The sequence below is a fragment of the Stegodyphus dumicola genome, chromosome 3 (assembly GCF_044657685.1).
Source record: "Stegodyphus dumicola isolate Sdum_Otavi_A_Nest chromosome 3, ASM4465768v1".
In the NCBI taxonomy this organism is placed as follows: domain Eukaryota; kingdom Metazoa; phylum Arthropoda; class Arachnida; order Araneae; family Eresidae; genus Stegodyphus; species Stegodyphus dumicola.
Window position 1 is genome coordinate 254787776 of NC_140770.1, and position 22472 is coordinate 254810247.

Here is a 22472-nt window from a genome sequence, read left to right on the forward strand (position 1 = left end):
AGCTATTGAGGTAGTCAGTAGAGCTGAAATTGCGGCAATTATAGATCAGAGGGCAAAGTATGTGTTGGTCATTATTTGTGTAATGTTAAAAAGGCTAAGAGAATGACAGGTTATTATGATCAAAGTGCATGCAGAAGTTTTATCTTTTAGATGTGAAAACGTGTATTGCAACTATAACGTACAGCAGGTTACGCTCTGTTGATTGCTTTGGTGGAGTGTCATTTCGATCGCGAGAAGGGTCAGTAAATCTGTAATTTGATTAAAAGATCCTACGGTATACGGAGGTCACTCTGAAATTTTTTAGATACGGCAGAAAAAAAAAAATTAGCGATTAGCTTTGAAAAATGGGAACTATTTTACCCTAGCGGACGATTTTTTATTGGCCAATTGCAAATAGTTTAGCGCAGAATAAATATTAGACAGAACAAAATGGCGTTCGTGTGAGAACATTATCTCGCTGATTTTCTGTGATTTTTAAAGTGGGATTAAATCAAGCAGAATGAGGAGTTCAACGTCTACAGTTAGCAACTGGAAATGAAGGTCCATCTCGTTCTACTGTATTCTAATGGTTTGCAAAATCTCACATAGGTCGCAACTCTCTACAGGATGAAGAACATACAGAAAGGCCGGTGTCAACAGTAAACCTGGCTAATGTGTCTTGCTATACGGAAAATGTTAAATCGATGATGATCGCTTCACCTACCAAATGATACAGGTGGAACTTTAACATTTGATCCGCAGTTATATATAAAATTATTCAGGAAGAAATGCTTATGAAAAAAACTAGTTAGCCTTTAGGTGGCCCATAATTTAACTGAGCACCAAAAAGAGAAGCTTTTCACAGTCAGTAAAGAAACCCTTCTTGAAGATGGTGGCCACCGCATTATTTCTAAAATTGTAACTGCTGATGAAACGTATATACCATTTTTTCACGTTCCAACACGTCAAGAAAGTAAAGTATGGTCTTTGAAGACGATCCCAAACCCACAATGGTAAAAAGACAACATGCCAAAAAAAAAAAAAAAAAAAAAAAAAAAAAAAAAAAATGAAAAAGTAGTATATGCCGTTTTCTTCAGAAGTATACAGGACTGGTCAAAAGCCATCAAGCTGGAAGGACAAAAGACGGTCACAGCTAACTGCTACACCACTAACTGTCTTTCAGAAATTCCTCCGCAAGAAGTGAATGTTAGACGACTCATGCGATGCACCATGACAATGCATCTTCCTATTCAGCAAGATTGACAGTTGAGTTTCGTGAACAAAACCACATCAGAGTGATTAAACATCTACCCTATTCATCCGATTTAGCTATGTGTGACATATGGCTATTTTTTAGTCTAAAAAAGAACTTGCATGGGCGTCGTTTTCATTCCGAAGATGAAGTTGATGAGTCTATAAATGCATTTTCCCCCATCGATTCCAAGAAATGAATGTCTTGAGACATTTAATCTTTCGAAAATTCGCGTACAGAAGCGCATTGATGCTGGAGGAGACTACTTTGAATGTTCCTAAAATTTCGTAAGTATAATTTTAAAAATCTTTGTGCATCTCAGAAATTTCAGAGTGAACCTTGTATATACATAAAATTTCGTATCGAATCAGCAGATTTTAATGGTAGAAACGGTTACTCAGCCACCTTGCCGACGCTTACAGTTACTAACTCTATGAGCGCCTACACATGTAACTTGAATACAAGCTAATTTTTATTACAATTTCTTAGCGAAGGCATCTCTTCGCTTTGACAGATAGTCTTTCCATGGTTTTCCAAAATCAATTAAACAAACCCTAAATATGCATTAGTTTTAGCATTAGGTAACAGTAGTTAATTTTAGTTACGGAAATTAAAAAATAATATGTTTGTTTTTAGCCAAAAGGAGCATTAGCTCGGAAGGGCTATTAGTCTCGATTTTGCGATGAATCACTGAAAAAGGCTGAATCACTTTTCAAATTGTTGCCACCAAATATTATCGGCCTGTATTATTTTAAAAGAAATGAAATAAAGTAGAATGTGCATGAATGTATGTATGTTTCTCGCATTGTGAAAAAACAGCGGTACTTGGAGCCATCAAATTTTGAATAACGTAATCCTCCACTCGAACATGGCCACCTGAAAGCCCTATTTTTGAATTTTGAATTTGTTCTATTATCAGTTTCACATTTTGTAAAACTTTAGAAAAATATTTGATTAACAAACTCGACGATTTTAAAGTGAGCAATGGCAGAGCTACACAGGAAAAAACATTTTTGTCTCTAGCTTGCGAGACTGTTTTATCGGAAATTCTAAAGATATGCTATTTTCCTGTTTTTAAGTATTCTGTGATATTGCTGTTGAATTGAATTTTATGTGGTTTAAGAGCTAAGAACGTGATATTAAATAAATGAAGGTAACACACAAAACGTTAAAAAAGTTTCTCCTTTGGACGTAGTATGAAATCTGAAAGCTTTCAGATTTTATTCTTTTCTTAATTAATTCTGTTTAAATTCCATTTTTAATAATGCATATATTCGATGTAATTTGTGGTATATCTTATGATTATTTGTAATATATTTAATTGGCAGATTTTATAAATATTCATAAAATTAATGTTAATTACAGATGTTGTTTCAAATGTCGTATGTTTTACAGAGGCTGTTCGCACATTTTTAAGACGATTTTGGTAAGAGGTAATAAAAAATCGTTTGCTGCAAAAGAAGTAATTGCAATTGTACTATGTTTTTAAAAGTCAAAATTATCGTCTGTGGCTTGAAAGTTTTGTTTTTATTCAAAATGGCGAATTTAACAAAGCAGTGGTTCGAAGGCTACATTTACGCTCTTTCCGAAGAGAAATACTCCGTTATCCAAAAACGATGTGAGAGTCATGGTTTTGTGATATCTAAAGCGTCGATAGGTAATATCATCAACAAGAAAGGAAAAAAAACGTCAAATTGGAGCCTCAAGTGGGATAAAAATTCCAAACAAGTATCCAAGGAAAAAACGGACATCTTTCGACTAATCTTCGACTATTGCAAAGGTACGTTGTTTAATGTTAAAAGAAAATCCCTTTAGTCAAAGTACAGTTGCAAAATCATTAAAATGCTCGGTGTCTACTGTAAACAAAATGATAAACGTTGATTTAAATCTTAAGAAAGCGAAAAAACGCAATGTGCATCGTCTTCTTCCAAAGCCTATCGGTCAACGCAGGACACGCTACAGAATTCTGTATGAGAAACACTTATCCAAAGGAAAATGGAAAACAATTGTCACAATAGATGAAGCATGGGTGTATTTAAATGATTGTAACAAAAAAGAGCCATTTATTATCATAAAAGGGGGAAAAGTACATGGTTGAAAGAATCGAAAGAAAGTTTTTCTAAGGGATTCATGATTGTTGCTGGTTTTTCTTATAATGGCAAGTTAAAAATAAAGAGAGTGCAAAAAAATGAAGATTAACTCCAAATACTATCAGGAACATATTTTATCGCCAATTTTTCTGAATGAAATACCATCGCTTTACCCACAGTGCCATCAATCTGTGAGACTCCATCAGGACAGAGCTAGCAGTCACACATCAAAATCCACTGTAAATTTCCTAAAAGAAATGGAACAGAAAGCTGTTATCAAGGCCATAACCCTTCACTGATATCCCTACTAAATCTCCCGATGTGATGAATTTTTGTGCTTTTGGACTTTTAGAAACTGCATTATCCAAACGTTGTCCCAAAACCCTAACAGGACTCTGGAAAGCTGTTCGGGAGGAATGGGATAGAATACGTCTTCTGCCACTTCAAAAGGCATTATTATCCTGGAAATTGCGGTGTCGAAAGATAGTTCAGAATAAAGGATGTCAAATAGAACATTTAAAACACAAGAATTTTATGTAATTTAATTTTGTGAATACAATATACATCGTCTAAAAATTGTGTGAACAGCCTCTGTATATTCAGTTACAGAGTAACGATTGCTCATTGCCTAAGCAATATGTTTACTACATTGTCCAATTAAAACTATTTTACTATTTTTGAAAAGGAGAGAATAAAAGCATTGCAAAGCATTTTAATATGCTTATTTTTATTTACAAATACTTACATGTATGTGTGCATGTTTACATATATTAATCTGGTTAATCTACCATATCGATGGACCCGGGTTCGAATCCCAGAGAATGCAATTATGTTTGTAAGCGTATAGTGTCTGTGAAGTAAAGGGGCACTCAAAATTCGCGACGAGCCGAAAATCTTTTCGGGAGGTTAGAGGTAGGAGAAGAGGGTTCAGTACTCTCGGATCACCGCTCGAGACAACACCTGTGCGAGCAGTGGTGAAAATCTGGCGTTCCGCCCGCTTCTAGCTGTATCTGTAAATTTCTTTGAAGAAGCTGAAGCGAAAATAAAATGTAAAAACTTTAAATCCATTGAAAATTAAACGAAAGTTTCTTTCATTTCCGAAAGTTCTAGCGTTCGTTTTTAGGTTATGTTAGATTAATCTGGTAGGACCATGGCCTGGAGGGCTGTGTACTTGATGAGAGATGCCAGCCGTCCATGCAGTCAGGCGTAATCTCCGACAAATTTTCCTATGGCCGCTAAAGGTCGAATTCACTTTTTAAAACCTTCGTTTACTTGTGTGGCGGGAGGAGAGTAATGAACTAATAATGCGAACTAGAGGTTCAGTGTTTCTGACCCTGTACCTTCCGTTCTTAATTGGCTGTCAAATAATCTTCCACCACTCCCCAAACTACTTTGCGCGTGTTGCAAAGCGTATGCTCCTAAATAAAATTTTATTGCTTATTACCTTGTAGTATAAAATAAACAAATATATTGAACATAAAAGTGCAGTTTCAAAATGTCTTTGTGTTCAATCTCTACGTGAGTTTTTCCCGAATTCATTAACTTCGCGACCCACATGTTCAGAGTTGCTCTGGGCTCTGCTTGTCGTTCCAAGTTTCATTAAAAGTGTAATTGTGTAATAGTTGTCAAGTGAGGTTTTTCAGTCTTGCAGAAGAGGTTTCTTCATAAAAAATCATGCCTTTACCCCCAAAAAAATTTGTTTGAAAGAAAAGTATGAAATCTGTCAGATTTTATAATATGCATAAAGAGCCATTTTTTTTAACGTTTTGTGTGTTACATTTACTTATTAAATATCGCGTTCTTCACGCTTAAACCATAAAATTCAATTCAACAGCAATATCACAAAATATTTAAAGAGAGCATATCTTTAGAATTTCCGATACACACTCTCGCGCGCTGGAGATAAGAAAAAAAATTTTTTTTTTTTTTTCGTACGTGCTTGCTTTGAAATCGTTGAGTTTCTTAATGAAAAACTCATAAATGTTTTACAAAATATGAAATCTCTACGTATAATAAAAGGAAGAATTTGTATGTGTGTGTCTTCCATTCGTGCTGCGAGTAAGCTTATAGTCCGACGGCTACGAAATTTGGTACATAAGTACATCTAGACAAGAGCTAGTGCACTTCGAAGCGATTTTTTTCAAAATTCGAATGAAATTATTTTATGTTTTTTGATGAAATCGCATCCAGTTCTCTCATATCAGAAACAATGCTGATATATCACTCTTACCACTGTTGCTGATATCAGCACTGTTGCCATTCGAAAAAATGAGGGCGATCGTTCTGTGCAGTTTTTAAATTTAATGTTTCTCTTAGATACTGGACGTGTGTTGAGAGAAAGCTACGGGAAGTTGGTTAATTGATTTATTAGGATAATATTTTTATTATAGGATATTGCTTATCATTTTTATTATAGGATTAATATTTTTATTATAGGATATTGCTAATTTCATTGTACTTTTTATATGTAATACATTTTTATTGAATTTTGTGTGTGTGTTTTCTTGATAATGTTGTTCTACAGAGTAAAATTCTGCCCAGTTTTTAAATTTAATGTTTGGTGTTTCCTTTAGGCATTTTCCTGATACATTTAAAAGCCAGATGAAGGCTGGCCGCGTAGTGGTTAGTAGATAATAAAACAAATTCCAAATTTGGGCTTCCAGATGGACCCATATTCGGATGGAGACGTACGTTATTCAAAATTGGATGGTTCTGGGTACCGTTGTTTTTTCACAGTGCGAGACGACACAAAATGCCAAAAAGATATTAATAGCCCTTCTGGACATCTTGTCCCCTTGGGCTGATAAATGGCCTTTCAAATCGTTCAAATTCCGTGATTACGAATCAATATACAATGCAACTCTGTATTGTGTATGATGGGCAGACGTTTCTGCAACTTTTTTTTCTCTGGAAGCTGAAAAATTGCAACCTTTTTCCGACACGCATCTGGGTTTGCTGAGTGAGATGCAACGTAATGCCTACTGTGTTTAAACTTTCATTTACTTCGTGCGAGACGCTTTAGTTGCACATAAAAATGCCGAGTCATTATGTGAGCTTTGCAACCCTTTGTTCCGTTCGAGTTGTCGAAATCGTATATCGCCACCTAATTTTTTTATTTTAACCTTTTTCTCCACGTGCTGTGCTCCACCGTGATGCAAATTTGTAAAGGTCGTTGGCATCGTGACAAACGGTCAACGGTCTTTGTTGTTCGGCTATGTTCGTGTCTCTGACGTTTGTAGAAATTTTTGTGGTATTCTTGTATGCACTATGTGCGATTTCGAAGAGTTGGTACGTTTGCTGACAACCATGATAATTTCCCGATTAACGCGTTTGTTTGTTAGTTGTGGATCCTCTTAAATAAGTGTTCTTATTTTATTCGCTGTTACTTCATTCCGTGTTAATCAAATGAAAAACGTACCATCACCCTTCTGAATATCAAGCATATCTCGTTTTGTACCCCTTCTTTTTAGCCCAAAAGGGCTATTAGTCTCGAAACAGAATTTCGCATTACTTCACTTTTCAGTCGAGTGTGTTGCCATTCAAAAAAAAAAAAAAAAAAAAAGGGGGGGCGGGGGGAAGATATTAATTAGCCCAGAGGGCGTTATCCCAGAAGTGGTATTAATTTCGTTTTGGCATTTCCCGTTGATTCACTTTTCAAGCTGTTGCCACCAAATATTACAGCCCTGTGTTATATTTGAAGAAATTAAGTAATGAAGAATCTGCATAAATGTACGTATGTTTCTCGCATTGTGATAAAACAACGGTACTTAGAGCCATCCAATTTTGAATGACGTAATCCTACTGCGAATATGGGCATCTGAAAGCCCAAATTTGGAATTTGTTTTATTATCTATTTCCTATTTTGTTAGACATTAAAGAATTTCTGATTAACAAATTCGACGATTTCAAAGCGAGCAATGGCAACACTGTACGGGGGGGGGGATTATCTGCAACGGCGAGACTACGTATCGGAAATTCTAAAAATAGGCTCATTCTAAAATTATTTTACGATATTGCTGTTGAACTGAATTTTTATGGTTGAAGTGCGAAGAATATGATATTTAATAAATAAAGGTAACACACAAAACGTTGAAGAAAACGCTTCTTTAGCCATAATGTAAAATCTGTAATTTTCAGATTTTTATATTCTTTCAAATATTGTGTGCTCTTGTTAAATAAACTGAGCTATTTAAGAAAATGGATGCAGCTGTTAATAGTATGTTTTTTACTTTTTAATTTTATTAAGTATTAATTTATGATGGAGTGAATTAAAAACATTAAATGTTTTTATAAAATTGCGTGGTATATTTTTATACAGAAGCTGTATAATATTCTAGTATTGTATAAAATGTTTCGTTATTCAACCTGAGCCATCTCTCTTGATAATAATTGCCGACAAATAATATTAAACTTTAAAAGTTTATCCGCGGATGTTAAAATCTGAACTCTCTCAATCTTTTAAAATTAATTAATTAATTCTCTTTTTCACAATCGCGCCATTTTGCCTACTGCATATGCTTGCTTTGTTACATTCTGACAATTTTCAGGGTGTTTGAAAGTTTTCATAATTATTGTGCGGTGGAGTTCTGCAAAGTCGATTCTTAATTCTTTAACCCTTTGCGGCATAGTGTGTCCTGTCTGGACACACCTAAAATTTTCCTTCTGTACACACAGAAAAATTGAATCAAAACAGATTTATAGGTTACTATAGGTTACTCTGAGCCTACTTTATTATTTATAGTAGATGGCAGCTCAACACAAACCAGTCCATATATTTTAACCATGTTTAGTTTATTAAGACCCTCCTTTTTCAAAGAAATCTTCCAGATTTTTTTTAGGGTACAAAAAAAAATTGTTTGAATAGAAATTTCTATGTTATTTTTTTTGGCTGTATGCTAATCTACTTATTCTGTATTAGTTTTAAATTTTTACCTTGAAATATTGCCTAAAATCAAACGTTGAACCCTAGGTGTGCCCAGACCGGGCTCACCGATAATCTAGGACAACTGAGAGTCTGTATGCTTTGTTTCTCCGCATCTCATCGGTCAGTTCATTGACAACAATGCTCGTTTCAGCACTCTTTTCGAAGCTCTATTCAATCAGTGTGCCCACTTGGGGTACACCCACAGAATTAAACGATAAGTGCTATCTTCACAAAATTTTATTTGTGTATTCCTTTAGGCCAGATTAAATGAAAACTCCAACTTTAAAAAATAGCGTGCCCGAAAGGGTTAAATCGCTAAACGATTTTTGCTGATCAATAGAATATTATCTTTGAAATAATGTGATGATGTTTATTAATAGCTATGCGAAACATCACCTAATCCGTCTATGCTGTACGGTACGAACAGTGTAAGTACATTTTAATTACTGAATCGTTGTGATTACAATGTTTATGAATATTGATTGCCCCAGTGTTTACCTGTTCTCTTCAGAAATTTGTTATGTATTCTTAGTTTTGCAATTTTCTGTCTTTTTCCCTTTGTGGCATGCTTCACTTGTGTGGTTAAAACCGTTGAAGAATAGGAGTTTTGCTCGGTATCATGCCCTCGTGTGCTTTATCGTATTCACTTAACTTTTTGCGTGAATACTTCTCAGAACCTGGTGGAGCTTTCGTTGGTGAAAGGTTTTGCTACTTCCACGGAAATCCTAATCTTACCCCATTTGTCCTCTTAGTAACAAAGTGGTGGCCATGCAGTCGCTATCGAGTACCATTCCCTTTATTTTCGATTGCTAGCATTAGCAGGTTTTCCTGAGAGTTACTAGGTTAGTACATCCAGGTATACAAGTCTTATATTGTTTTCATGCGCAAATGAAAATGCCGAACGAAAAAAAAGAAAACAAATCAGCATGATAGTAAGAGACTGGACGAAGAAGAAATTATTAATAAAATTGCCATGGATTTTAGGTGTCAGACGAAATATTACGAGTTGTGACTAACCCCTTGTCCTTTTGTAAAACTCGTCATTTTTGGTAACTGAGTTCGTAGGCCTTTTCTGTATTAAAATTATGTCCACTATTAATCGTAAATGATCATTCTTAAGCGTTCACCTGAAGACAGCCGAAAAAGAATTTTAGTTTTGTAACATTGGTAACAAAATGTACTTCGTTTCGAACTCACCCACGGTAGCTGAAATATCTCGCTGCGTGGTGTGTTCTTCATGTACAGTGGAGGAAAAAGTATCTGAACCATGCAAATTTATGCAGTAATTTTATTGCAACTGGTGTAAATTAAATTCTTACATAAAAACTAGTTCACATAACTTACGTAATAAATAAAAAATAGAATGTTTGTTGTCACCCATAACATACAGATATCAAGATATGCAAATGTTCAAGAGGAAAAAAGTATTTGAAATAAATAATTATAGCTTAAAATTAAATGAAACCAATACTAAAAACAAAATTTAATATTTCGTAAGAAGTCCTTTGTTTTCTATAACAGCCTGTTATAGTGTTCTTGACATTGATTATACTAACTTTTTGGTTAGATTTGATATGACATATTTTCCCATGTTTTCAAAAGAATATTTTTGAATTCTTTTTCATTTGAAAATGTATGTTTTAGCTTCTACTGTGAAAACGTACCATAGATTTTCAACCGGATTGAGATTAGGTGATTGGGATGAAATTCCATTAATGTATTTTACATCCGACTCATATTATAGGTAGTTCAGTAACTTATGACAAAGCGAATTTCAATCAATTTGGATTTCTTTTAAAGTTGTACCACTGCACAAAACCTCCCGTATATTCCCGTTTTTGGACGCTGAACCTCCTAGATTTTCATATTTCAAGGTTGGTAGGTACGCCTCATATTCCCTATATTAAACGTGTTAAAAAGTAATTTTTTGCTAGGAATAATCTAAACTGAGCCAAAAAATGAACAAATTTTGCGATAAAATTCATCAAAAGTAAAGCCTTTGTGGGTGTATTCGGAATATAAATGACAAGGTAATTTTATTCAGTATAATGTAAAAGAAACGTAATAATAACATTTTGATTAGCAAATCTGTCAATTTAGCATTTATTTTAAGAAACTCTGTTGCAGTCATTGAATACTTATTTACAAATTAAGCTTTTATTTTAGGAAACTTTGTTACGTACTTAGAATACCTTATCTGTTGGATCAATGATTAAAAATAAAATTCAAGGGCAGTGTCTGTTTTGTTCCTGTGGTGCTGAATATTAACAAGAACATTTGTGACAAGAATATAACTTAACGGTACTGATTAAGTATTATTCCTGCCACGCTGTCGTAGAAAGTAACCATTTTAAAATGTAATTTGCTTTCAAGTGGCAAGTTACTTTCCGATGTTAGCCCTGAATAAATCTAATTTACATTTTCATTTAGTTATACTCCTGGCGTTTGCAAGAAATTTGCATTTATTTACATATTTTAAATGCTTCATTTAATAATTTTTTTCTTTTGATCCTTTGGTAAAGCACGGCTTGAACAAAAAGGTGCTTTTTATGAAATGTGGGAGGAAAAACTGAAGTTAAATGTCTACAAAACTGAAATAGCTGGAATACTGTGATGTAGTTTGGAAGAGGGTTGCCAGAAATTTTTCAACTAAAGTAGCAAAAGAACACTCGAAAAGTCGCAAATGACGTCAGAGATCACGTTATTTTTGTGACGTCATAGTTACGCATGCTCACATGAAGTAGAACAAGTTTGCCAAAAGTCGCAAATTTGCGAAAAATCGCATGATCTGGCAATACTGTCGAGAAGATATTTCAGCCAACTTTAATGCGCCTGTGTGAATCTTAGCCGCCAGTTTTTTTCTGAACATTTTAGAACTAAAGAGATAATTTCTGCTTTTTGGAATATCATTCTCATTTTATATTGAGTTCTCTTTATTTCATTATTTTATTATCCCAAAGGGACAATTTGGCGAGAAGGCTATTAATTTCGTTTTGGCATTTTGGGTTGATTCACTGTAAACGGCGAATCACTTTTTAAATCGTTGCCACCAGCTATTAGAACCCTGTATTATAGTTAAAAAAACAAAATAATAAAAAATCTGCATAAATGTATATATGTTTCTTGCATTGTGATAAAACAACGGTACCATCCAATTCTAAATAATGTACGTCTCCGCCCGAATATGGGCAACTGAAAGCCTAAATTTGGAATTTGTCTTATTTTTGTCCTATTTCATATTTTTTAAAACATTTATAAGTTTTTGACTCAACGATTTCAAAGAGAGCAATGGTAAAACTGTACGGGGGGGAGGGGACATTTTTATCTCCAGCGTGCGAGTCTTGTGTATCGGAAATTCCAAAAATATGCTCTTTTAAATATTTTATGATATTGCTGTTGAATTGAATTCTATGGTTTAAAGGCAAAGAACATGATATTATTTTAATAAATAAAGGTAACACGCAAAAAGTTAAAAAGGTCACTTCAGATTTTTTTTTTTTTTTTTAATTTTTTTTTTCCTTTTAGTTTTCTTATTTATTTATTTATTATTAGTCCAAAGGGGCTTTGTCCCTGAAGGACTATTATTTTCGTTTTGCGATTTTGCGTTGTTTTACTTTAAATGTCCGTTTCACTGTTCAAACTTTTGCCACCAAATGTTAAAGTCCTGCATTATGTTTTAAGAAATTAAATAATGAAAAATCTGCATAAATGTATGTATTTTTCCCGCATTGTGATAAAACAACGGTACATATAGCCAAATAATTTTGAATGACATAATCCTACTGTGAATATAGGCATGTGGAAGCCGAAATTTTGAATTTGTTTTTATTATCGCTTTCATATTTTGTAAATCTTTAAGGAATTTTTGATTAACAAACTCAAGGTTTTCAAAGCGAGCAATGCAACGTTGTAAGAAAAAAAAAAAAAAAAAAAAAAAAAAACCTTCAGTGTGCGAGACTGCATCGGAAATTCTAAAGATATGCTCAAGTTAAAAATATTTTGTTATATTGCTCTTGAACTGAATTTTGTGGTTTAAGTGCGAAGAACATGATATTTAATAAATAAAGGTAACAGACAAAATGTTAATAAAAAACGGCCCTTTGGACGTAATTTAAAATCAGAAGCCTTTCAAATTTTTTAAAATTTTATTTATTATCTTTGATGGAACCATGATTTGTCGTCTTACAGAGGGTGCTGCACTGTATAAATGAAACCTTCCATGCATGTTATCTTCTTATGATGAACTCTGAAATTGACAAGTATTTCCCAAAACGCAGTTAAATAAAAGTATTGAACATTAGTGATAGACATGTTTTCTTAGACGCTGCCGAAACTACGGGCGATCGCCTTACGTAGATTTCATTGTATATGCTTTGTAGACAGCATATAGGGGCGTCTAAATTTTCTTTGTTTAGAGGCTTCAATTATTCTTGAACCGGCCGTAATGGATGTTCGATTGAGTAGGTCTCTGCAAAGCATTTTGAAGAAGGATAATTGGATTCACGTTAATAGTAGAATTTAAGAAAGGAATTAGGTAGAATTCATCTAAATGTCCTCATAATTTTTTAAAAATTATTTCAGGTACATGACTTTAGTTCCCTTGAAACAGCAGCTTTTGTTTCATTGTTAAGTCGGCATTTATTTTGCATCATGGATTCCCTCCTTCCCCTCTATTTTCCAAAACTTTCTTCTCTTTTCAGCAAAGATAGAGAGAGATCTCTCTTTCAGCGCGTGTCTCCAGCGAACCTCGTTTGTCTGGTGCGAAGGAAAAATCGTTTGGAATAGCAATGGAGGGGGTCTCGAAAGGGGAGGGAATTGACTCCGCACTGAGATCTTACGTACGATCGAACTAACGAGCTTCCCTGTCACGTTCTTGCTTGTCTGTTCTCTCTTTTTTTTTTTCGCTTCTCTCATCGCTGTTCGAGTGGTGTTCGTTCCTCTGCCCTACCTTTTTATATCCCCCCCCTCCTTATGTGTGTCGTGGAATAAATGAATTCTGTTTCGTATTCATAGCGTGCCGTAAATTAGGCGCGAAAATGAACCGAGCCGCAGAGTCCATTTGGGGGTAGTTGTCCGACCCCCAGAACACATCTTTTTTGCTGAGTATCTTAAGTTGCGAGCGAGGGTGAAGTAGTTCTCTCGGTCGTAAAATGAAGTTGGGAAAAGGTTGATTAATCTTTCGTCTACCACATGTGGTTTAAAGAGTAGTGACTTGCTTTGATATAGATATGAGTTTTAGTGCTGTTGATTTTTCGTGGGTTTACGTGGTTAGTTATATTTTAGGACAAATCCATAAGTTTTGTGGATTTTCAAATCGAAGCGCGTTTTCTTCTAATTATTTCTGTAAAATCTGTCGTCAATGTTTAGTATACTATATGTTGGCTTGCGATTGTAACCTTCCAGTAGAACTCGAGCCGCCCAACCGGTATAGTGGTCTGACTGCCGTGCCGAAGGTCCCGGGTTAGAATCTTGGAGAAGGCATGGATGTTTGTATAATAATTTTTGCTTCAGTGTAGTGCTAGTTCGTCATATTACGATCTTCTATTTAAACAAACAAACAAACAAACAAAAAAAGTGCTAGTAAGATTGTTCATAAAATTTCCTCCATGTATGGAAAGGTGCTGTTTTGGATGACACAGTTTAAAAATAGTTTGAGAAATGATGAAATTCCAGCTTGGAAGATTGCGCCTGCTCTGGATGATCGTCCTTGCGCCTGCTCTGGATGATCGTCCTTTGTAAGCAAAGGCCTATTTAAAAAAGCTATGATTTAAAATCCAAGTTATACAGTTCATGAACTGTAAGACACAATAAATATTCCAAAAAGCAAAGAACATGATCATTTGAAGAAGATTGGATATGTTATTTAGTTGGTACGATGTATGTATGGCTACTGCAGTCCTCAACCGAGCGGAAAATGCTTGCTCGAATTTCGACATGTGACTTCTCCTGGGGGGGGGAGGGGATTAAAATGGCTCATTACTGTAAACGAGAATCGGTTGCTATAATGCTACAAGAAGGAGATCATGAGGTATGTCAAAAGAACCTTCTTTAGTAATATCGAGATAGGAGCTGCATACTGTAGATTGTTGCCACCAAATGTAGAAGTAAATTCGGAAAAACATTGTTCTCAAATGGCAGTTTTAAAAACAAAAGTCGATGTAAAGGCCTCTAGCACTGATTAATGTTCGAGGTGTTGTCTTTGACAGTGCTCGGCCTTAAATTTCTATGAATGTCAAATATAAACTTATTGAGTATGGCAGAAATGTTATGTATCACCGCCACATTAACTAGACTTTGCCCTCTCGTATTTTCATCTTTAAAGTCACTGCAGGGAATTCTCTGAATAATGTTGGAGTTTACGTTTTTGGAGGCTGTCAAACAAACGCCGATAATATCTTTACTAATAAGCCTAATGCCTTTTTTAATAAAAAGGAATTTTCCAGATACCCGAAAGATGATAAAAAGTCATAGATAAAATGGTACTTATGGGATTAAATAAAAGTTTCGTCTGTTCTTATAACTGCTTCGTTTATATATATCATTGAAAGAAAAGTTGAAATTTTCGCATGGCCCAATATTATCGTGCAGAAAATAGCATAATTTCCAGTGACTTGATATTTGAGACATTTTATATAACGGAGCATAAAAAGGTTCAACCTATCAATTTGTTACTAGTTCCGGGACAATCTAATATTTTTGTACTTTTAAACTCACAAGTAGCAGAAATCTGTTATGAATATATGAATTAATTATACTCGATATCTTAAAAGTATGTATATTTGTATTTTCAATTTTAGATGATGAGAATTTAGTGTTTGTCCTACAGGCATGTTATTCAAAACTGTCCGTCCTTAAACGCGCTTTCCTGAAAGAAAAATTTCAGCGTCTTTTAATTAACATCTCTGAAAGAAGAACTAGAACTGATTATTCTATAACTGATTTAAAATGGATTAATTTAAAACTGGAGGAGGGAGGAACCTCAAAAACGATGTGCTAATAATGTAATGCGTATATTTTCATACGTGAGTTTTAAATAAAAGTAAACATTGAAATAGCATATTAAGGTAGAACTATATTATGATTAAATATGCTTCTTAAAATGGCGAGAATAGTATGTTTAAAAAATTCAATTTATAACTATATATGTTTCTAAATTTTAAAAAATTTCCATTTGTAAACCTAACTTTTCACTTATTTCTTAAAAGAATTGTAAGGATTTATTTATTTTTATCTAATCAGTTATTTTATGTTCAGTACCTTTACTGTTATTCTTCCTAACGTTTTCCTGCCAGAAAGCTAATTTTTAGCTTACGCGCATTCAGATAAGTTAGAAAGAGATAGTACTTACAGAAAGGTTGTTTAGTGTTCCGCTTGCTGAAGGCCACGTAATTTGAAAAATGATACATTGCATTTAAGTGATTCAACACAAACTGCTGTTTCGAGACTAATAGCCCTTCTGGGCTGCTCATTTCAGAATCACTTAGTTTTAGTTCAGATTTGCCTCCATTGGCTAATTTTAAGTTTTGGTTTGCAAATTTGAAATCATGATTGACTGAAACATTATGTAAGTGTCTGCGTCGTGAGCGTTACGTAAAAATCATGTGAATATTTATTAATTTTGAAATAACGTAGTTGAGAGGGATGTATAATTAACAGTTATTATTTTTAGGACAGAAAGGGGAAATACCCAAATTAAAATGAAGGAGCTTTTGCGAATTAAAGGTAATTTTTGATTTATATATTATATCGTATACATGTATGTATGTGTGTGTATGTATAAACGGATGTATTTGAAATATATTAGCACTGAAATGGCTATATGAGGCAAGAGATTTATTTTCGATTGTAAGGCCAGGTGGAGATTCGAATTCCTTTTTATTTCGATCCTATGTCCCAGAAAACGCGCATATAAAGTGTAGTGAACCCTCTCGTAGTGACCAACCTCTGATAATAAAATTTATTATTTCTGAAAAAATAAAGAAACATCAGTATTGAATATCATCTCTGTAAGACGACCATCTCCACAGATGAATAAAATCATTTACTGTTGTAGGTGAGTTTAGAGAGTGTCCAGTGTCTTATCTCTGTAGGTTGCAAAACTAGTACATGACGCATTAGTCTGTAGGTTACAAAACTATTACATGACGCATTAGTAAGATGACCTAAGAATTACATGACTTCCACCAGTTTTAGAATAATTCTTTTCAAAAGGGTTAATTATGAGCATTTTGCTATTGTTTGAATAGGGATGAGTGATAAGGAAATAATAAAAAAAAGTCCTTAGGGACTGCTGCAAATTAAAGCTCGAATTTTATATTACATATAGTATGTTCTAGCGTCAGAATTTTTTTTTTTTTTTTTTTTTTTTTGTAACAAATAGACATCAAAAGCGAGCAAAACGGTGGGGCGAGTGAGGTATTTTGGTAAAAACTTAAGATATACTGAATTAAATTTTAATGCGAAAGTGATGGAAAAAGTATTACCGAATCGCAGTTTTCAGATTTGCCTCTTGTGCTAATAACTGTCACTTGGGTTGCACCAAGTTTTTATAAGGGTATAACACAGTTCCCAACTATTTTGGTTTTTTGTAAAGTCTCCCGATCTCACGGTATATCACATTATCTTCCTGTTTTTAATTTTTAGCCTTTACTAAGGAAAATGTTCCCAGCGTTAACTGAAATTTATGGACTTAATAAAATTTAAATTGTGCAAATTCCATCCTGTCGTTTTGATGATTTTCGGTATAATATTTTCTATGAACTTTCATTTGTTATGAATTGTCTTAAGGTACTGTAGACTATTGTAATCTATTGAAGACTTTTTATGAAGATTCAACCAATGTTTAATCAATTACTATTTGTCTTTGAATTTTATTTACGTTAATAAATGGTAAATTTCTACTTTTATCCAACACAATAGTATGTGCATTAGTTATTAATTTTATATTTATCGTATTTAAAATACTTAAGTCGAAATGTGCGTGAAAATTACAAAAGAATTTAGCCAGAAAATATAAAATTTAGACTTGTAGAGCCATTAGGTTATTTGGATGCTAGAGACTTAAAAATGAGCAGTGGCCTCGCCAGGACTCGAACCGGGACCTCTCGAATACGCGCCGAGTGTGCTACCGTTACACCACGAAGGCATGCAGAAAGGAAGAAGAAAATACCTTACATACAACTCCTTTTAAACGAAAATTCCTGGGGATGAAAAATCATCACCCACAACCTATTTTAGTTCGGGCGCCACTGTAGAGATATTAGGTTATTTTGATGTCAGAGATTAAAAAAAAATGAGCAGTGCCCTCACCGGGGTTCGAGCCTGGACCTCTCGAATACGCGCCGATTGTGTTACCAAGAAGGCATGCAGGAAGGAGGGAGAAAATACCTTATAAACTAGTTAATTAAATGTTAATATATTTTACTTCAGAATTATATGTAGTTGAATAGCCCAAGTAATATATAATAAATTGAATTAAAGTTTATCTGGAATTCTGTCGCTACAGCGCAGCGCGAAAAACTCCCGAAAACGCTTGGGTTTTGGCCCAAGCACCTGCCGGTGTTTCATACTTTAAGACCAACAGTTATGGTGTAAGAAAATAGGAAACATTTTTACCCTTCATTTCACACTTTAATTTATTTCCGTCTTTGATGGATACGAACTTTAGGTTAAGAAACGTAGGTAAAATATTGAAAACTGTGTATGCAATCGATTTTCAGTCTCTGGGGTATGTGGCTGTATTTTATAAATATGTCCAAATCACTCAAAATACTACAGATGTAGTAATTTTAAACAGCTTCTAAGAAGGTTCTATAAATTAAAACATTTTTATGGAAATACATTAGAAATCCGGTGCTTTAGTTGTGACATGAGTGGCTTAAGTTTTGGTATCACACTTTCTCCGTTCTGCTTTTATTGCAATGAAAAGGTTAATACAGATATTGAATGAATAATAGCAACAGTGCCCGTTTATTGAAGTTAAGCTTCTGTCACTTGTTGCTATGGAAAACGAAAATGCACACCTGAATGAATAACGTCATCCATCATGTGATTATATTGAAGAGAACCGAACATTGTGTAATTTAACATTTAAGAAACGAAACGAACAGAAATGTCTTACTGATGCTCACATTCATCTGTTATATATGACAGATAGATTAAAAATAAATTACTGATCTCTTTCAAAATGTATTTGATATTATTTAAAATATATTTAAAAAAATCTGAAAGCTTTGAGATTTTATATTACACCGAAAGGGGTGTTTTTTTTAACGTTTTGTGTGTTACCTCTTTAGTCCAAAGTGGCTTTGTTCCCGAGGGACTATTGTTTTCGTTTTAGCATTTTGCGTTGAAATCTTTAGAAGGCTGTATCACTTTTCAAACTGTTGCCACCAAACATTATCGCCCTGTATTATATTTGAAGAAATTAAATAAGGAAGAATCTGCATAAATGTATGTATGTTTCTCGCATTGTGATAAAAAACGGTATCCAGAGCCATCCAGTTTTGAATGACGTAATCCTAATGCGAATATGGGCATCTGAAAGCCCAAACTTGAAATTAATTTTATTATAGATTTCATATTTTGTAAAACTTTAACGAATTTTTGATTAGCAAACTCAAGGATTTCAATGCGAGCAATGGCAACGTTGTACAGAAAAAACAGTTTTATCTCCAGCGCGTGAGGCTGTGTATCGGAAATTCTAGAGATATGCTCCAATTAAAAATTATTTTGCGATATTGCTGTTGAATTGAATTTTATGGTTTAAGTGCGAAGAACGTGATATTTAATAAATAAAGGTAACACATAAAATGTTAAAAAAACGCCCCCTTGGACGTAATTTAAAATCTGAAACCTTTCAGATATTTTTTTATTTGTATTTTTAAATATTTTTAAAAATTCTTTTATTAAATATCATGTTTTTCGCACATAAACCATAAAATTCAATTTAACGGCAATATTGTAAAATAATTTTAAAATGGGTACATCTTTAGAATTTCCGATACACAGTCCAGCACGCTGGAGGTAAAAATGTACCCCCCTCCCGTACTTTGTTGCCGTTGCTGGCTTGAGTTTGTTAATCAAAAATTCGTTAAAGTGTTACAAAATACGAAATAGATAAAAAGTTCCAAATTAGGGCTTCCAGATGCCCATATTCGATGGAGGATTACGTTATTCAAAATTTGATCTCTCTAGGTTCCGTTGTTTGTTCACAATGCGAGAAAAATACATCATTCGTGTAGATTCTTTATTATTTAGTTTCTTTGAAATATAATGCAGAGCTCTAAGATTTGGTGGCAAAAATTTGAAATGTGAAAAGTCTTTTATAGTGAACCAACGCAAAATACCAAAACAAAATTATCAGCCATTCTGGGCTAACGCCCCTTTGGTCTAAAAATGACGTCTCTATCGAATCGGTGATGTTTCGCAACATTTCATTTTATCGTTGTTCTTCCTATACTCTTATAACATATGTCGTGGTTTGTACGTTAAATTCATCGAATTCAAATTTCTTCCGTAACGGAAATCTTCTTCCATCTTAACAATCTTTTGTTGTCTACCGATTACACACGGAAGTAAAATCCGAGGTTACAGGAGCAAAGTAATTTTTCTAGATCATAACGCCAGTTGTGTTGGTGAGGTTGTCGTCCTCACTTGCAGATCGTGAGTTTTCTGAATTTTAATATTTCACCGGGTATTAATGGTTCCGTATTCATTTGTGGTTTCCCACCGTTAACCGACCAGAAAATACGAGTTAAGAAAAATAGAATTCTTTTTACAAGAACATAACACTTGAATTGTTTTATTTTTTCTTCTCACGTTTTGTTGTGAAGGCATTCGCTGCCATTTCAGAGAGTATCTGCTGCTGTTGAGGAAGTTGTTGCCAATGTTTGTCACTTTGTTGAACAAAATATGTGTGAATGTTACCCATTTTTGTCTATTTTCATTTATAAAGTAAAGGTAGTTTATTTAAAAAAACATAATTAATTTAATTTATTTATGTTATTATTATTATTATTATTCCAAAGGAGCAATTTACTCTTCCCATTGTGAAAAAACAACGGTACCTAGAGACATCAAATTTTGAATAACGTAGTCCTCCACTCGAATGTGGGCATCCGGAAGCCCGAATTTGGAATTTGATTTATTATCCATTTCATATTTTGTAAAGCATTTACTAGTTTTTGATTAAGAAACTCAACGACTTCAAAGCGAGCAATGGTAACACTATAGGGGGGGAATTATCTCCAGTGTGCGAGACTGTGTATCGGAAATTCTAAAGACATGCGCTTTTAAATATTTTGTGAGATTGCTGTTGGATTGAATTTTATGGTTTAAGTGCGAAGAACATTACATTTAATAAATAAAGGTAATACACAAAACGTTGAAAAAAAAAGAAAAAATGTGCGTTTGGGGGGAGGGGCGGATGTATGTTTATGATTTTCGCGAATAAAATGTAAAGCTTTCTTCCTTGAGGAAAGGGTACTGCTATAAAGCTGAATTTAATCCCTTTTTTTAAAGCAGAAAATACGGTTTGAAGTGAGGTCGGTGCCTGTGCCTGTAAGTTATCGCCGGGGTTAAGCTCTCGCCCTAGATAGAATTCAGAGAGTGAACACCCCAGAGTGCTGTCTGAGTGTCTCCCACCCTCTTCCTGTACCACTAACCTCACGAGAGAATTTCGGCACCATTTCTATTTTGAGTGCTTTCTTGCTGCACAGTACTCACAGACACTGTACTCATAAAAACATCCATGTCTTCTTCCAGGGATTCGAACCCGGGCCCTTCAGTATGACACTCAGCATCACTAACCACTGTCGCATCTGGGCAGCTTCTAAAGTAGATACTCGATGAACACATTTTTTTTTTTTCATCTTTGCGTATGTGTAACAGCTTTAGTTCCAAGTAAATGGATCATAAACCTCTCGCAGCGTCTATTTCTCTGAGGAGGTCGGCTTAGAGACAGACAGTTATGGCTAATAATTAGCAGTAATCATGATCATCGGAAAATATCTCTGAAGCACTGAGAACACAGTAAAGTAACAGCGTCGTACATTATCGGTAATCATGTTCGCTAAAACGATGAACGAAAAGCCAAAATTATCTGGAGTCGTGAGTGGTCTCCTTACGGAGGTTTCATTGCGGGAAAAGTTAATTGATACTGATAGGTTATTCCGAAAAACACCGAGGGATTTAGATAAGCATATTGACGTTGAGTATAGTCGGGGGAAAAAATCCATGTTTACGTCAAACAACTTTATCTACACCGAAGTCAATTAATTTTATCTCTTAAGTATCAAGAGCTGCTGAGAAAGTATTTTAAGAGTGAAATCATGTTTCTAACAATATGAAAGCCTTTGAAGCCCTATTTCCTTAATTTCTTTTCTTCCTGTTCATTAATATCTCTTGTCAGTTCCGAAAGTTATTTTGCTAAAAGCATCGTATTTTTGTCCCGTTAAAAGGCTTCTATTTCCCTTGTTTTTTTAAAGAAAGTTAGCATTTTTAAAAAGGTGCAGCAAATGTTTCAGCAGTTATCGTATATGAATTTAAAACTTATTTAATATTATGTAATTAAATTACACAAAAATTATTATGGTTCATAAAAATTAAGATTCGCAGAATTAGTCTCGAAATATTTTAATTCAGTGTCGTAACGTAGAGTAGATTTTTAGTTTTCGTTCGAAAGAATTTAATAGATGGCAGCAGATTATTTTGGGCAAACTCCATTTTATGTCACGTATTATTGAAACAGATATTTTTTATTTCCCGTTTTTTCTTTCGTTTTCTCCTCGTTCTTTATCTTATCAATGTACAAACTGACTTAAAAGTCTTAACATTTGAAAATTCAATTATTCATTGAATAATGTAGGTATAGATGTAAAAACTGACACATATTATCCTTGAAATGTCATGGGGTTTTATTTAAAGTAAAAAAAGTGCTAAAACGTCCAACAGATGACGCTTCATGTGATAACAAAAGCAATAATTACCTTAATAATTGATTTTTTCATCAACAGTACCTGTAGTCGAGGGACAATGTTGTGACGAGCACTCTATAACGTATATGTAGGAATGCAGAAAAATTGCCGTCGGTGTTGTCTTTCAGCATCCCTATGAAGTCGGATGATCGTGGTAGACGTGCGATTTCAGGTAACTCCACAACCAATAATCTCACGGATTGAGATCTGGGGACCTTGAGAGGCCAAGCATAACGAAAGTGTCGGCTGAG

At 34.2% G+C, this 22472-nt stretch overlaps 1 protein-coding gene across 6 annotated transcripts in view; it reads left to right on the top strand.

Annotated features, from left to right (window-relative positions):
- The window catches only part of LOC118199512 (uncharacterized), a 497225-nt gene that overhangs the window by 310311 nt on the left and 164442 nt on the right, over nucleotides 1–22472 (top strand). Inside the window, exon 2 of one of the 6 annotated variants that reach the window (XM_085814060.1) lies at nucleotides 15915–15967. The exons of the other annotated variants lie outside the window; for them this stretch is intronic. The gene's annotated coding sequence lies outside the window, so the exon portion shown is untranslated. The remainder of the gene's footprint in view (nucleotides 1–15914; nucleotides 15968–22472) is intronic. 6 annotated transcript variants of the gene reach the window in all.